General features: G+C 44.6%; 1 protein-coding gene and 1 pseudogene across 1 annotated transcript in view; both read left to right on the top strand.

Moving 5' to 3' along the window:
• The window catches only part of LOC136640361 (zinc finger protein 585A-like), a 474,925-nt gene that overhangs the window by 131,222 nt on the left and 327,041 nt on the right, over positions 1 to 16,662 (top strand). The gene's annotated exons all lie outside the window — the stretch shown is intronic.
• The window catches only part of LOC136640516 (zinc finger protein 208-like), a 163,825-nt pseudogene continuing 154,223 nt past the window's right edge, over positions 7,061 to 16,662 (top strand).

Below are 16,662 nucleotides of genomic sequence, written 5' to 3'. Positions count from 1 at the left end.
AGAGGCGGTTGCAGTTGGAGTCGGGGGTGTTTAATAGTGCGCAAGAAAGTCATTTATGGGCCACCTCTGGTCCTATCACACATTTTCCAGCACAACACCTGATGCTAGAATTTCTTCAGAGGTTGGGGAAGAGAGGAGCCAAAATCCAGACCTCCCCCTTGAGACTTTCACTCCAGAATGTCTCCATCTGCTGCTTTGGGACAGGACGTGATGCTGAGAAGACCCAACCCTGACATGCCTTGTTCTTTCTGCTCCCACAGACTGCAGACTGGCAACCCGGATTCAGTGTGGATCAGCTCTTCCTCTCTCGGACTTCCAAATGGGTACCGCAGATCCAGCTCAGGTATGAAGTTTTAGGAGTACGTTGGTAGTTTTGTGGTTGGGAACTAAGAGCAGGACAGTTGCGACAAGTGTAAAAGTCTGTTGCTACTTACAAAAGGCCACTGTGAACATTTAAAATGTTGATTTATCAAGTATCTCAATGGAAAAAATTAAGATTAAGTCATTTCTGCCCAACTTTGCAGCTAGGCAAAAAGGATCAAACGGGTACACCTGTGGGTTGGGCAGAAATGGGTTAAGGAAGGAAGGAAATTGAGAAAAGGAGTTCTAGAAAGTCTATGGTAGTTTCTCAAACTGTGGGTCAGGACCCACTAGGCCAATTTCAGGTGGGTCCCCATTCATTTCAATATTTTATTTTTAGTATATTAGACTTGATGCTCCCCTGGGATGTGACTGCATTTGGGGAAATGTGACAGACCTGTACTTTTAACAAGCTACTATGTATAGTCATTTAACAATGATAGTCAATGGGACTTACTCCTGGGTAAGTGTGGGTAGGGTGCAGCCTAGGATTGTTAAAAATTTCCCGGCAGGATCAGCAGGTGTCTCCTCTACCGTATCCTGACCTCGCTCCAGGGTGAGCCAGTGTTACACTAGGATGCTTGGATGTCTGCTAGCTGTATAGCTGGTGGAGATTTGAGTAACCCCATAGGTCTGGCTGGGATGTTACTTGTTGTAGGAGGAAAAACTCCCCTCTAGCCACCTCCTAACCTGTGCTGGCTGCTTCGCAGGCCTTATTTGTGCCGGTGCAGGTGAGGACTGGGCTGCCCATCACTGAAGAATAAGGCCTCCCTCCTTGAAAGCCTCGACAGGATATTGATGAGAACTGTCCTCTCCCATCAAATCATCTGAAATTTTTCTTCCTGACAACAGCCATGTAAGCAGAACAGCACACAAGATGCCAATGACAAGAGCAAATGCCCAGCTTCCTTGTTCAACTTTCTCCAAATGTTTTTATCCATTCATTGGAGTCTAAACTGCTGACAAAATCCATGGATCTGGATCCATGATTAGGAAAAGATTATTATGCTTGAAAAAACTTGCATGCTTCTTCTGTTGAGGAAGGGAAGTGTTGATGTTTTGTCTGGAATCTGGATTGGGAGCCACTCCTTTCCTTCCTGCGCTGGAGATGCAGAGGAAGTTCTGGGGTCCTGGACACTGTCTGAGGGTGTTCTGTTCTTGCAGGGTCCGGTGATTTTCAAGGATGTGGCCATGCATTTCACTGAGAAAGAGGCAGCTCTGCTGGACCCAGACCAAAGAGCTTTGTACAGGGAAGTCATGCTGGAGAATTACCGTAATGTGGCCTCTGTGGGTAAGGGGGCTCCTTCCATCATGTGGCCAATGACTTTTTCTAGCCCTTTTCCTTTTCAGGAAGACATTTTTGCTGCCTCTAAAACAGGAATTGGTACCCTATGGCCCATGAACTGTATCTGGTCTGCCAAACAATGTCACCAAGCCCTGTGAGGCCCCAAAGCCAGTGGAAGGCCCCAGCCCCAAAGACCATGCTGTGCCTCCCTCTTCCCTTTTCTTCCTTGATATATGGCAGCTACAAGGCAGGGGGGAGTCGATATCATGATCATGGCTTTAAAGATTAATGCTAAGCAGAGGGTGAAGCCGTTCAGTACGTAGCTAGGATGCTGATGGCACGTTTGCTGCTAAGCTCATGGGGGGGAAAGAGCACCCCCACCTGAGAACTCCAGCATTCATCTCTCTGTGGTTCAGGTCCTGTGATTCTGAGGTTTGCTCAGAACAGAATATGGGTAGCATACAGCTAGCTATGCTTGACGTAGTGCACTACTCACGAGTCATGAGGCTCCACACCACCGAGATCAAACTTAACTGGGACTCCCCAGCATCAGCTCTCATACAACAGGGCAGGACTCCGAAAGGCCCTGAGAAGGAGCAGAGGGAGGTGAGCCCAGCAGCCTGGAGCACCAGCATCAAACAGGTTGAGCCAGCTTGGCTTGCAAAGCGCCCACAAAGTGTGGAACACGAGACGGAATCAGGGTCAAGTGCCCACCTCTTGGGGGGTGCAGCACTCACAGAGCCAAGCCAGATGGATCAGCCTCCTGTATGATCTTGAGCTGAGCTGAACTGCATCCAGAAACTGAATTGGATCAGGATTCAGTGCATTACACTGAATCAGGATTACAGTATTTATTACTTAAGTAAAACAAACATTCATAGTTAGTTGGGTTTTTTATTATTCCCTCCATTTATTAGATATAGGGATGAACGCAGCTCACTCTCCACTCCCAGACGCGGCCTTTGGCCGTGGTCCAGAAGAAGCTTGCCGAGCCCTGCTGTCAAAGAATGATCACTCCTTTGGTTTCTTCTCTGCCTTCACAGGGAGAGCTCTGAGGGTTCAAGGACCTTAAGCTGAACTTATTGTTCTCTTCTGCTTCCCAAGGGCGATTTCCAGATGCCAAGCCTGACCTCATTGCCCAGCTGGAACGAGGGGAAGATGCATGGGTGCCTGATGCTCAGGGACTGGATGATGAGGCCTCTGGCTTTTGTGGGGGTAAGCGAACCAAACCCAAAGTAATAATGCAGCTATCCAAAAGTGAAACTTTTCCACTTTATGTCATGGTTTAACATAAGAATGTCGTACACTGCCAGGGTTTTGGGGTGCTCAGACTTCTTGCTTCTTGAACCCTAGAGCGCTCAAGGATCCCTGTTTGGTAGTACTGCCACCACCCTGTATGTGCCAGTGTCTCAGTCCAGGGACACTGAGACCCTCTAGGGTTAATTCTATCCCTTGCAGGCACTGAGCACTTTCTCTAATTAAAGCCTCAGTCCTCAAGTTACTAGTCCTCAATGAGGATTTGGTAGCTTGCTGAACGGCTAGGCAGGATTCTGAACCTTTGTCCACACAGACAATGAAACAACTTAGTAAAAAGGATTTTTACTTTATTAAATACATAGGGTTACATAAAGTTACAAAAGGCAGCAATTGCTAGAGGCATAAAACTTCTGGGAAACATCTCAGCGTAAATTAACAAAGCAAACTGGCTATCTCTATTATTCCCTACTCTCACCTGGGTCAGCTTTCTTTTGTAGATCTTTTCTCCAGGTTCCTATAAGGCCACATGGCCCTGATAGATCAGGCTCTCCTGCAGGATGTTGCACCCACAACCTTTTCCACCCAAAAGACAAGGACAAAAGACTCTCACACACCCCTTGGGCTTTGTTCTTATACTTCTCATGCTAACAGGACTGAGGTGACTCTGTACTCATTTAAACTGTCCAATCAGAAGCTCTTGGGGACAGAATCTTCCCGAAGTGGGGCTAGATGCTAGCCCTCTCAGTTCTCCCTCTCCCCACTGGAGATCTACAGCTGCATTCCATCCTTGATGGCCAGTCCTTCTGGCTGCTGCTGCATAGGTGCTGCATTATCACCTTCCATTGAGTTGTTAATTCCGTTGGCTGTTGTTACTCACATCCTTGCAGCTAGGAACTGCAAGCCACTTCTCTGTTGCTGGTTAGATTGGTTCAGGTTGAACATGCTAATTAATAGGCCTAAACTGTACATATTCATGACAAAGAACATGAGAAGAGCCCCGCTGGATCAGGCCATAGGCCCATCTAGTGCAGCTTCCTGTACCTCACAGTGACACAGGACAGCAAGAGACCTGCACCCTAGTGCCCTCCCCTGCATCTGGCATTCTGAGGTAGCCTACTTCTAAAATCAGAAGGTTGCACATACCTATCACAGCTTGTAGCCTGTGATGGAACTTTCCCTCCAGAAATTTTTCCAATCCCCTCTTAACGACATCTACGCCAGATGCCATCACCACATCATGTAGCAAGGAGTTCCACAGACTAACTACCCACTGGTTAAAGAAATGTTTTTCTTTTGTCTGCCCTCATCTCCTGACACTCAATATTAGTGGATGTCCCCTGGTTCTGGTGTTGCATGAGAGGGAAAAGAGACTCCCTCTGTCCACTCTGTCTATGCCCTTCATAATTTTGTATGTCTCAAAATTTGTAAAATCTCAAAATTTTTGTGTCCAGCAGGGCTCTTCTTTTATATTTTTTGAAGTGTTTTTGCAACTGCATTTTCCTCTTAATAGATGCTGTTTAAAATTTGTATTGTGTTTTGATCTCTATGAGCTGCTTTGGAGGTTCTTTTTAAAAGATGGCCTATAAATATTTGCAATGTATAAATCATAAGGCTGTGGTGGGTTCTGGAAGAACTGCCAGATCCTGGCCCCATCTCCTGCTGCCCGCCCACCCCCCTTCCCCATGTGCCCCAGGCTCCTACGCAGGCCTGGAAATGCCAGCACAAATGTATCTTCCTCCATCACTGTGGAGGCTGGATGCAGCCTCTGTGGTCTGGTGCACATTCCTGCACTGGCCTAGCTGACTTCCACAGAGGTGCAAATAGGCTTTCCAACATGTTTGCAACCCTCCTGGGCCAGTGCGAGGGCCTTGAGTCGGCCCAAGTGCAAGTAGGATTGCACTGTAAGTGTGCTTTCTCCTTTTACTCTCTTCCTCTGTTTAGTTTGGGCTCCTACTCTCAGGTGAACTCTGGTCAACTCACACTGGACCTGTTTAGACTTGAGTTTTAGTGCCCTGTCCAAATTATAACTTCTTGCTTTGATTGATTGATTGATTGATTGATTGATTGATTGATTGATGGCCCTCACTTAGGTCCTGTGTCCCAATTTACTGGACCTTTAAATTATGTTCTAACTTTGATTTAAGTTCTAAATTGGGTTAAGAGTAAGGTAAATTTAAGTGAAGTAGAAAAACTTCCTTTCCTCTTTTTCCTCCTCTGTTTTGTTTACTTTCAAAGTGCCTCTGCTTTGAAATCTTACTCTCCAGTAGACTCTGCTGCTCCTCAGATTAGGCCTATGTAGACTTGGGATGTAACTCCCTTCAGAATCAGCTCCCTGTCTAAAGTCTGCCTTACTGCTTTTAATTAAGTAAGCACTTAAGTCTTACTTTTATTGTGCTCACCCAGCTCCTGTGCCCCAAATTACTGGACCTTAGAAGTCCTCCCTCAGGTGAGATGAAGTGCTAACTTTAGGTAAAGCTTAGAAAACAGACAGTACATTTACCATCTCTTACTCCTCCTCGTCTCCTAAATGTAGAGAGTACATTTGCCTTCTCCTTCTCTTCCTCCCTCTCCTTGTAAATAAATAAATAGGTATTTATATACCACCTTTCTGGTCATCGGATTACTCCTCTGACTTTCAAGGTGGTTTACATAGGCAGGTGTTTCTAAATCCCTCAAGGGGATTTTTACAATCATAGAGGTTCTCTCTTTCAAGAACCAACCACATTTCAGAATGGATCTTCCTAGTTGGTCTCACTTCTGGCCTCCAGTTCACCCACACAGGCTGACAAGCAGCTCCATCTCTCACATGGAGGGCAGTCAAGATGCTTCTTGCTCACACCAAGAGCAGGTAGAATCACTCAGCTGGGCTTGTCAGCTGCTGCTCAGTCGTTCAAGAATATGCCGGTGTCCTCGCACTGGCAACTTTCTGATGTTATCTTCAAGCTAACGGAGGCTCTACCCTCTAGACCAGACCTCCTGCTCCTTGTACAGATGCTTAACTTGCTCTGTCTTACTTGACACTTTGTTCCAGGAAGCACTTCATTCCAGGAGGCCACCATTCCTGTCCTGCCTTTCTGGGAAATGGTGTGTTTATCTTAAATTCATGGCATTTGCAAAATAAACTACACTAGACCATTCCAGTCCTTCTTAAACCTTTACCCACTGGGACCCACATTGAAAGTGACACTCTGTTGGGACCCAGCTTTCTGAGCCTTAAGAAACAGTTTCACTCTACCAGCCATTCAGGCCTCTGTTTTTCTCCTTTTTAATAGGGTGAAGGGAAGATCCACATTCTGGAGCGTTGGTTGAGCTCCACATTTATCAAATCAGAAGCGTAGTCATGGCCTTGCATCACTCAGTTTCACTTTCCATAGGGCTCTTAACTTTTTCCTTGTCAGCTTGGGGGGGGGAAGAACTTCCTTCTCAAGAGTGTGTTGGGGACTGTGTTCATAGAACATTTTGGTAGCATTGCTTCCCCCTCAGCCTGCTCTTCAATGTTAACCAAGGTAGGTGTGCATACTCTTGATTAAACATGTACATGCTGCTCCGTTTCCGTAGGGCTCAGTACATTTTCCTTGTCAGCTACCAGCTTGTCAGTTACTAAAAATGACAAGCTGACAAACTCATCAAAAATCATATTGTGGCCCATAGTTTAGGAACCAGTGCACTAGAATAATTAAATCTTATCAGTGAGTCAGTAAACGAAAATACTGAACTAAGCAAGGACTGTGCAGATGTTGGCAAGATTCTGCTTTGCTTGCCACGAAAACCCTGAATTCCGCAAGCAGAACCAATTACAAATAGTGACTGGACATATACACAGAATGCCTCTGAGGACAAGGACGTAGACATGCCATTTCTCTATTCATATGCTGAAAATATTTTCTTTTGTTCCAGGAAGCAGCAGAAAAGATAATGAGGATCAGGGGCAGCCCCACTGGGTGTCTTCAGAAACTGTCATGCATGATGTACAAGACGTGACCTTCAGAGAACTAGGCAGAACAGAGAAGGAGGAGCAAAGACAGACAGGGAAATGGAGAAATCAATGGGAAGCTTTTCAGGGTGGAATTTTCATCCTGGAAGAACCAGAAAAAGAAAACGGAGAGAGTGAGGAACAAGGCTCTCAAGGTGCAAAACCTTTCAGGAGTAAATCAAAACTGAAAAGTCAAAGAAACTACACAGGGGTGAAGAACTATAAATGCATGGAGTGTGGAAAGAGCCTCAGTACGCGCTCAAACCTGGCAGTGCATCAAAAATCCCACACAGGGGAGAAACCCTATAAATGCTCCGAGTGTGAAATGAGCTTCACGGAACATAGAACACTAACTATGCATCAAAGAACGCACACAGGGGAGAAACCTTATAAATGCATGGAGTGCGGAAAGTGCTTCCGTCAGAGCTCACACCTGGGTGTGCATCAAAGAATCCACACAGGGGAGAAACCCTACAAATGCTCCGAGTGTGAAATGAGCTTCACGGAACGTAGAACACTAACTACGCATCAAAGAACGCACACAGGGGAGAAACCCTATAAATGCATGGAGTGCGGAAAGTGCTTCCGTCAGAGCTCACACCTGGGTGTGCATCAAAGAACCCACACAGGGGAGAAACCCTACAAATGCTCCGAGTGTGAAATGAGCTTCAAGGAACGTAGAACACTAACTAGGCATCAAAGAACCCACACAGGGGAGAAACCCTATAAATGCTTGGAGTGTGAAAAGAGCTTCAGTAGCAGCTCAAACCTGACTGTGCATCAAAGAATCCACAAAGGGGAGAAACCATATAAATGTTTGGAGTGTGGAAAGAGCTTCATTAAGAAATCATACTTGACTTATCATCAAAGAACCCACACAGGGGAGAAACCCTATAAATGCATGGAGTGTGGAAAGAACTTCAGTAAGCGCTCAAACCTGGCAGTGCATCAAAGATCCCACACAGGTGAGAGACCCTATAAATGCATCGAGTGTGAAAAGAGCTTCACTACGCGTGCATGCCTGGTAGTGCATCAAAGAACCCACACAGGGGAGAAACCCTATAAATGCTCTGAGTGTGAAATGAGCTTCACAGACCGTAGAAGACTAACTGGACATCAAGGTACCCACACAGGGGAGAAACCCTATAAATGCTTGGAGTGTGGAAAGTGCTTCACTCAGAGGTCAACCCTGACTGTGCATGAAAGAACCCACACAGGGGAGAAACCCTATAAATGCTTGGAGTGTGGAAAGAGCTTCAGTACACGCTCATACCTGACTATGCATCAAAGATTCCACACAGGGGAGAAATGCTGTAAATGCATGGAGTGTGGAAAGAGCTTCAGTACGCGCGCATGCCTGGCAGTGCATCAAAGAACCCACACAGGGGAGAAACCCTATAAATGCTTGGAGTGTGGAAAGTGCTTCACTCAGAGGTCAACCCTGACTGTGCATGAAAGAACCCACACAGGGGAGAAACCCTATAAATGCTTGGAGTGTGGAAAGAGCTTCAGTACGCGCTCATACCTGACTATGCATCAAAGATTCCACACAGGGGAGAAATGCTGTAAATGCATGGAGTGTGGAAAGAGCTTCAGTACGCGCTCATACCTGGCACTGCATCAAAGATCCCACACAGGGGAGAAACCCTATAAATGCTCCGAGTGTGAAATGAGCTTCACAGACCGTAGAAGACTAATTGGACATCAAAGAACCCACACAGGGGAGATACCCTATAAATGCTTGGAGTGTGGAAAGTGCTTCACTCAGAGGTCAACCCTGACTGTGCATGAAAGAACCCACACAGGGGAGAAACCCTATAAATGCATGGAGTGTGGAAAGTGCTTCACTGAGAGGTCAAACCTGACTGTGCATGAAAGAACACACACAGGGGACAAACCCTATAAATGCATGGTGTGTGGAAAGAGCTTCACTACGCACTCATACCTGGCAGTGCATCAAAGATCCCACACAGGGGAGAAACCCTATAAATGCTTGGAGTGTGGAAAGCATTTCAGTTGGAACAAAAGCCTGACTTTGCATCAAAGAACCCACACAGGGGAGAAACCCTAGCCAATGCCTTTGTGTTGGTTTTGCAGCATGTCTGCTCAATATATTTACAGAATTACAAATATCTGGTCTAGACCATTGAGATAAGTACAGTAAACTCCCCACAGCAGATTGATACATTTCTACATCACACATTTCATCCCCTTCATCATTTGTACTTTGGAAATCTACAGTCATTGGAGTTCTCACACTTTTACAGTTGTCCATACCATATTTTTCTAGTAGTTGTATTATTTTGCTACTTTGATTGAGAGCATACCCCTTATCTGGTAGCTTTTTTATTTTTACTCCTAGGTAATTTTGAATTTCCCCTAGGTCTTTTAACTTGAATTCTTTTGCTAGCACCTGGGCGACTTGCTTAATTTGTTGGATTTCCTTTGCCATTAGACAAATATCATCTACAAATGCCAATTATATCATTTTTTCATTTCCAGAGCCTTTCACATACACACATGGATCAGCTCTTGTTGATACAAAACCTATGTCTTTAAGAGTTTTGTCTAAACACTTATTCCAATTTCTGGCACTGTTTCAGTCCATAGAGTGCTTTCTTTAGTCTGTATACTGTGCCTGGCTCTTTACTTTTGTAACTTGGGGCTTGGGTCATATAAACAGTTTCTTTTAATTCGGCATTCAGATACGCAGTGCTAAAATCATAATGATGTATATGCCAGTCATTTGTGGCTGCAATGGCTAGAGCAAGTCTAACAGCTTCACCTTTTACTGTAGGTGCAAAAGTTTCATCATATTGAGAAAACTTAAGCTGAGCAACTCCTTGGGCAACCAATCTGGCCTTATATTGGGTCTGCCCATCTGCTGATACTTTTTTCTTAAATACCCATCTACTCCCTAGGGCTTTGTGACCATCAGGCAATTTACATTCAGTAAACACTTGGAGTTCTTGCATAGCAGCCGTTACCTTTTGCATGGCTTTTAACCAGCTTTCCTTTTCTGATTTGGGTAATTTTAGGATCTCGTGGTATGTTTGAGGCTCATAGGTCATCTGATAAGCATTTATACTTTCATTACGGTTTCTTACCTCTCCAACCACATAACGTTGGGGTGATACTCCCTTAGTGGCTCTCTGAGATCTTCTCAGAGCTGGTTCCTCAACTTCTTGTGGTTCCACTTCTAATTTTGGTGACTGAGGGGTTAACTCATCCTCCTCATCACCCTGCAGTTGGCTAGGGCTGCCTGTTCTATCTGTTTATCTAGGCAACTGCTCTGAACTATCCAGTGAAGGTTGTTCACTGACTGGGAGCAATACCTGGGAGTCTTCTACTTTTTTCCAGCCTGCCTGTTCATTAAAGTTGGCTGACCTAGAGATGATTATCTTTTTACTCCCATCAGTAAACCTATAGGCTTTTGAACCTGGCTCGTAGCCCAAAAAGTTTAATTTTCGTGCCTTGGGCTGGCCTTTGCGTCTTTTGTGGGTGTGCACCCACACATTTGATCCGAACACTCTCAAGTGGGATAAAGAGGGTGGCCTACCATACAGTAGTTGGTATGGGATTTGATTAATAGCTAATGTCCACAAGCGATTGACCAGGTAATTAGCTGTTAATATAGCCTCTCCCCAGAACATTGGCTAAGCCCTGAATCTGCTACGGCATCTTTTACGGTTTGTAACCTCCCGTTTCTTCGTTCTGCTACCCAGTTTTCAGGAGGTGTATACAGGTTTGTACGTCTATGTTTGATCCTGGTTTCCTTGAGCCAAACCTGAAATTTGGTAATCATAAATTCTGACCCACGATCAGTTTGGAGCTGGGCTACCTTATGCCCATACCTATGTTCCACAAACTTTACCCATTGGCAGAATTGCTCAAAGGTTTCGTCTTTCCCTCTCAAAAGGTAACAGAATCCATATCTAGTAGTCATCTACAATCACCATAATAAATCTTGCCCCTCCATAAGTTACATGCATGGGGCCAATTAAATCAACATAAACCAGTTGAAAAGGACGGTTTGTCTGTCTAGTGCTTTTTTTTGCTCACTGGGTACACTTTTGATTTCGCCAACTTACAGGTTGCACAATCCAAACAGGTTTTACACTCATTTAGGTTAAGGCATTTTGCACACTCCAATGTCTTTTGTAACAGTTTAAAACTGATATGCCCCAACCTTCTATGCATTAAATGAACACAATTATGATGCAGTGGCTGATTTTTGAAAGCAGTCTGAACCAAATTATTACTTGCTACAGCCTTTAGCACATATAGATTATTCAACGTGGTGCCCTGTGCACGTATTTCCCCATTTTTCTTTATAGTGCACACACCCCCTGTGAAACTCACTTCATAGCCCTGCTGATCAAGGCAAGAGACACTAAGCAAGTTATACTGAAGAGCAGGAACACAAAGCACCCCAGTTAAAGGCTTACACAAACAGGGTACAAACACTGTTCCTTCACCCTGCACAGGGGAGCAAACTCCATTTGCCAAGTTCACATGTTCTTTGGCAGTGGGTTCCAGTGAAGCAAACAAGGCTGGATCATTTGCAATGTGTTGACTGGCACCACTATCAACAAGCCACATGTCTTGGGCATTATCTGCTGTTTTCACTACAGCAACTTTGGTCCTTTTTCTGTGAAGCGTAGCTTTTCCTCTCTGGGGCCTTGGCTTTCCTTGCCTTGCAGAACCTTATCAGGTGGTTACTGGAGCCACGCCTGTAGCACCTTTTGGCGACATGCACTCTGGAGGTCTCCTTATCTTCAGCTTGAGCTGTGGTTTCGCATGGCCCTGGCACGTCACTGGCATCTTTACGCCAGACAAGCAGATTGTCTGCCCTTTTTTGCTCTTCTTCAAGGAGCCGACTGGTAAGATAAGCCATAGTCAAATCATGTTGTGGCAAGGACTCCAGCGTTGTAACAAGCACATCCCACGACTCATCAAGTGAGCTCAGGATGATAAAGACCTCATGCAGCGCAGGAAAGTAAACATCTTTCTCCTCCAACTCTTGGAAAGTTTGCTTTATCAGTTGCAAGTGGTCAGGCACACGGCCTCCCAGCTGAAGGCATAGCCAATACAATTTTCGGGTCAGGATTATTTTAGAAGCAGTAGAGTCTCTGACATAAATTCGTCACAGAGTCTCCCAGCAAATGCTTGCAGAGGTGATTCCCCTCACATGAATTAATTGGCTGTCCTCTAGGCACAACACAATTGCAGCCAGTGCCTTATCATTTCGTCTCAAGTCCTCCTCCTCCGGTTGAGCAGGAGCATTGGTCACAATCTCCCACAGCAATTCCTTCCGGAGGTATAGCTCCATCCGATAACTCCATGCCAAGTAATTAGAGCAATTCAAACGGCACAGGGGAAATCCTGTTGCTGCCATAACAGGCTGCATTTTAGCTGCTAATTTAAAGTCCTTGCCCCTCCTGGGCCTGCAACATAAATTAACTCACCAGGCAAAAGGTCTTGAAGCTGCTGGTGCTGGGCCCATAACCTGTCGAGGAAGGAGCAGCTTCTTATCTGTTGCTGCCTGCAGAATGCAGCCTCAAAGACTCAGCCCACACAAAGAGCACTTCAGACACAAATCCTTCATTAGTTCAGTCTGTAGTTACAAGGTAACGGATATAACAGCAGCATAGCAAAGAAAATAGAGACAGCACAACATGCTACATACATGACCACTTGCCTTCCCACACATGAGGGCTTTTGCAGTCCTTTTAAAGCACTGTGCGTGAATTAGGAAGGGTGGTGTCTTCTCCTCCTGGTGCTAGCTCAACACCTGTTACAATTAGTGAGCTCTCTCTTCACCTGATTCCTGGTGACTCAGCATTTTACACAGCTTAGGCCCTACCTTATCCAGGCCAAATTTCCCTGGGTTGTTTTCTAACCCTGACACACTGAAATAGAGGATTTAGAATGGGAATCGGAAGGGAAAAGATGAGATGATACAGAGAAAACAGAAGAATTGGAGAAGGAAGAGATTAAAGGGGCAAGTGGCAGATGTTCACCGATAACAAGAACAAAAAGATACAAGGAAAGATAAAGAGTACAAAGAAGCATGATGTTTAAAGGAAGCTGGAGTATTTACTTAGTCAACATAGGGCACAATCCTAACCAGGTCTACTCAGAAGTAAGTCCTCTTTCATTCAATGGGACATACTATCAGGAAAGTGTGGTTAGGATTGCAGCCATAATGGGTTAAACATACGAGGGTCACCCAGAAAGTAATGCACCACATTTTTTTTCTTCAACAATTATTTATTGAACACAATGAAACTTGCACACAAGAAAGAATGATGCTTCTTCTACACTCCCTATTTTTCCACGTAATCTCCGTCCAGTTCTATGGCCTTCCTGCAGCGAGACACAAGGGCATGTATGCCCTGTCGGTACCACTCCTTGTTCTGGTCACGAAGCCATTTCTGCACTGTGCGAATCACCTCTTCGTCATCCTCAAAATGTCTTCCGCGAATGGCATCCTTTAATGGCCCAAACAAGTGGAAGTCTGAGGGAGCTAGGTCAGGGCTGTAGGGTGGATGGGGTAACACAGTCCAACCCTATTTAGTGATGTGTTCCGAAGTTCTCAAACTTGTGTGAGGCCGAGCGTTATCATGTTGAATCAAACATTCACCTGGGTTGTTATGGCGCCGAAGTCGCTAGAAGCGCTTCTTGAGTTTGGTTAATGTCTTCACATAAGCTTCAGAATTAAAGGTGCTGCCTCTTGGCATCACATCAATGAGTATGACGCCCTCACAGTCCCAAAATAAGTGATCATGACCTTACCGGCGGAAGCAGTTGCTTTGAATTTTTTCTTCTGTGGAGATTGAGGATGACACCATTCCATCGACTGTCGTTTTGTTTCGGGCTCAAAATGGTGAACCCAGGTTTCATCACCTGTCACAATCCTGGACAAGAACGCTTCCCCCTTGTCTTCAAAACGTTTCAGCATCTCAGAAGAAATGTTTTTTCTGAGAGATTTGTGGTCCACCGTAAGACAGCGCGGAACCCATCGTGCACACACTTTTGAGTAATCAAGAGCACGGATGATTGCATCCACACTTCCTTTGCTGATTGACAGCTTCAGCGCCAACTGCCTAGTCGTTATGCGTCGGTCCTCGCGAATGAGCACATCAGCAAGCTGTGTCTTGTCAGGTGTGACAGCTGTGGATGGCCGCCCCAAACACTGCAAATCTTAGAGCTCTGCTGAACTGCATTCTAATGGCCTCACCCTCTGTGCCCAGCAACTAACTGTACTTCTGTCGACTGCAGATTCTCCATAAACTGTACACAAACGTTCGTGAAAGTTCCCAACAGTTTCTCCACAGTGAGAAATTCAATGACGACACGCTGCTTGTAACGTACATCACTTACAGACGCCATTTCGAAACACTGCTGCAGCTACGCTATCTGTCTGAAGAAACCAAAAATTTGTGTGCTCACTCCTGAGAATTCAAATAATATATATCTAAAGTTTCGCATTCGTACCATTACTGTAGGCTGAGAAAAAAAATGTGGTGCATTACTTTCTGGGCGACTCTCGTACTTTAGAAATATAAAAAGTCTTCTTTAAATGTAAAAATGAAATATGGATATAACTGTTTTAAAGATAAGAACATAAGAACAGCCCCCTATGAAATTGGTAAAAATGAATCCAAATGTATCAAAATATTGCTGAAAATATAAGTGTGTGGAAGGATTGTTTTATTGTATGTGGTGGTCATGTAAACAAAATGATGCAATTATATTGGAGAACGGTAAAGAGTTTAAGACAAGAGATTGTTGACTTTGTTATCCCTTTGAAAGCAGAATTATTTTTTGTTTAATATTATTTTAGATGTTATAGATAAAGAAAATGATGTGTATTTAGTTATGATGGTATTATCTGTTGCTAGAATTTTATATGTTAGATCAGCCATTTTCAACTGGTGTGCCACGAGTCGTCCACAGGTGTGCCACAGGAATTTGGGGGAAGATCATTTATTAGTTGGGCTAATGGGGTTGTGAGCCGCCCACTGGCAGCAGGGTGTGCCTTGCCAGTTCACAAAAACCTGATGGTGTGCCTTGACCATTTTAGTGCCTTGTCAGTGTGCCATGAGATAAAAAAGTTGAAAATTGCTGTGTTAGATATTGGAAAGACTTTAGAACTTCAATGAAAGATGAACTAATAGAAAAAATAACGAATGTCGCGGAAATGGAGAACTTTCAGAAATATTGTATTAACAACAAAAATAGATACAGATTGAGCAATGGAAGCCATTTTACGCATGGTTGAAAATGGACATTTAGAAAATATAATGTAGGGCATTTAGAAGAATTTATGATCTACGATATGGATAAATGATAATATGAAAGTAGAAGAGAAATTACAAATATTTAGAGATATAGTGTGATTAATTAGCAGAAGTGGCATATGATATTCTGCCCTCCCAAATATATGTGTATGTTTGTATTGTTTTGTATTGTCAATGTATTGTTGATGGTTGTGATAAAAAAATATAGAATAGAAATTAGAAATGTCTTGTTTATACTTGTACAGATTAAAATAATACCCAAGCATTCAGTTGTGATGTTCCTTGAACCTTCCTCCTTCCTCTCTCAGAGCAGTAGATTTACTGGTCACATATTAAAACCGAGTGGAAAAAAGGAGGCAGAGCTTCACACAGTGTGTAGTTAGCCTGTGGAATGCTTTGCCACAAGGTGTAGATAGGGTGACTGACTTTGATGGCTCTAAAAGTGCTGTCATCCACGGAGTGGCCGTTTGCCATCACCATTCCAATGTGTTGCCAATCGGCCAGTGTGATGGCACTTGGCATCAATGTCATTGCCGGGGCTGACCGACTCTACTGACCTGGAATGACGGGTTTGGGGGCCTTTGTGCCAGTCAGTGATGTATTCAGGTCTTTTACTTCAAGGCTAAAGGCTGGGAGCCAAAAAAAAGGAGGTGATTTTGGGGTGTGGGGGTGGGGCAGGAGTTTCAACAACTGGAGGCAGGTATAAGAATTGAAGGAGAGAGCAGGGAGACCTGAGAGAGCTGCAACTGAGGACAGAGGCACACAGAAAGGGGGAGAGAAGAGGAGGAGGAAGACCAAGGGGGAACAGGGGGAATGCAGCAGCAGCAGTGAGGGAAGTGTCCGAGGTCTGTGCTCAGGTGCATGGAGTTTGCGTGTAGTCATCATGACTTGTGACCACCACGAAACTGTCCAATCGCCTTTTAAAGTCATCTAGGCCAGGTGCCATCACAGCCTCCTGTGGCAAGAAGCTTGTAATGGCTGGTCCAAGGTCTGGCTGCCATCATCCTTTGTCTGCTGTCTGCTTTCCGACTGAGCTGTTCCCAGGAGAAGTTGGACTCGGAACAATGGTGAGAAGCCACACAGCTGCCTGAACCAGGGCTCAAAGGTTTCATCTTTTGTTCTCAAAAGGTAACAGAATCCATATTTAGTGAAATAATCTACAATTACCATGATAAACCTTGCCCCTCCATAAGTTGCACACATAGGACTGTTTAAATCAACATGCACCAGTTCAAATGGACGATTTGTCTGTCTAAGACTTTTCTTACTTACTTGGATTTCACTTGTTTACAGGTTGCACAATCTAAAAAGGTTTTGCAGTTATGCAGATTAAGGCCTTTGGCACACGCTAACGTCTTTTGCAACAGTTTAAAACTTACATGTCCCAACCTTCGATGCATTAAATGGACACAATTTCAATGCAATGGCTGATTATGAAAAGTTGTCTGAACCATGTTATTACTCACTACAGCCTTTAACAC

The sequence above is a fragment of the Tiliqua scincoides genome, chromosome 2, assembly GCF_035046505.1.
Source record: "Tiliqua scincoides isolate rTilSci1 chromosome 2, rTilSci1.hap2, whole genome shotgun sequence".
Classification (NCBI taxonomy): Eukaryota; Metazoa; Chordata; class Lepidosauria; order Squamata; family Scincidae; genus Tiliqua; species Tiliqua scincoides.
This window is presented reverse-complemented; position numbering and strand designations above follow the sequence as displayed.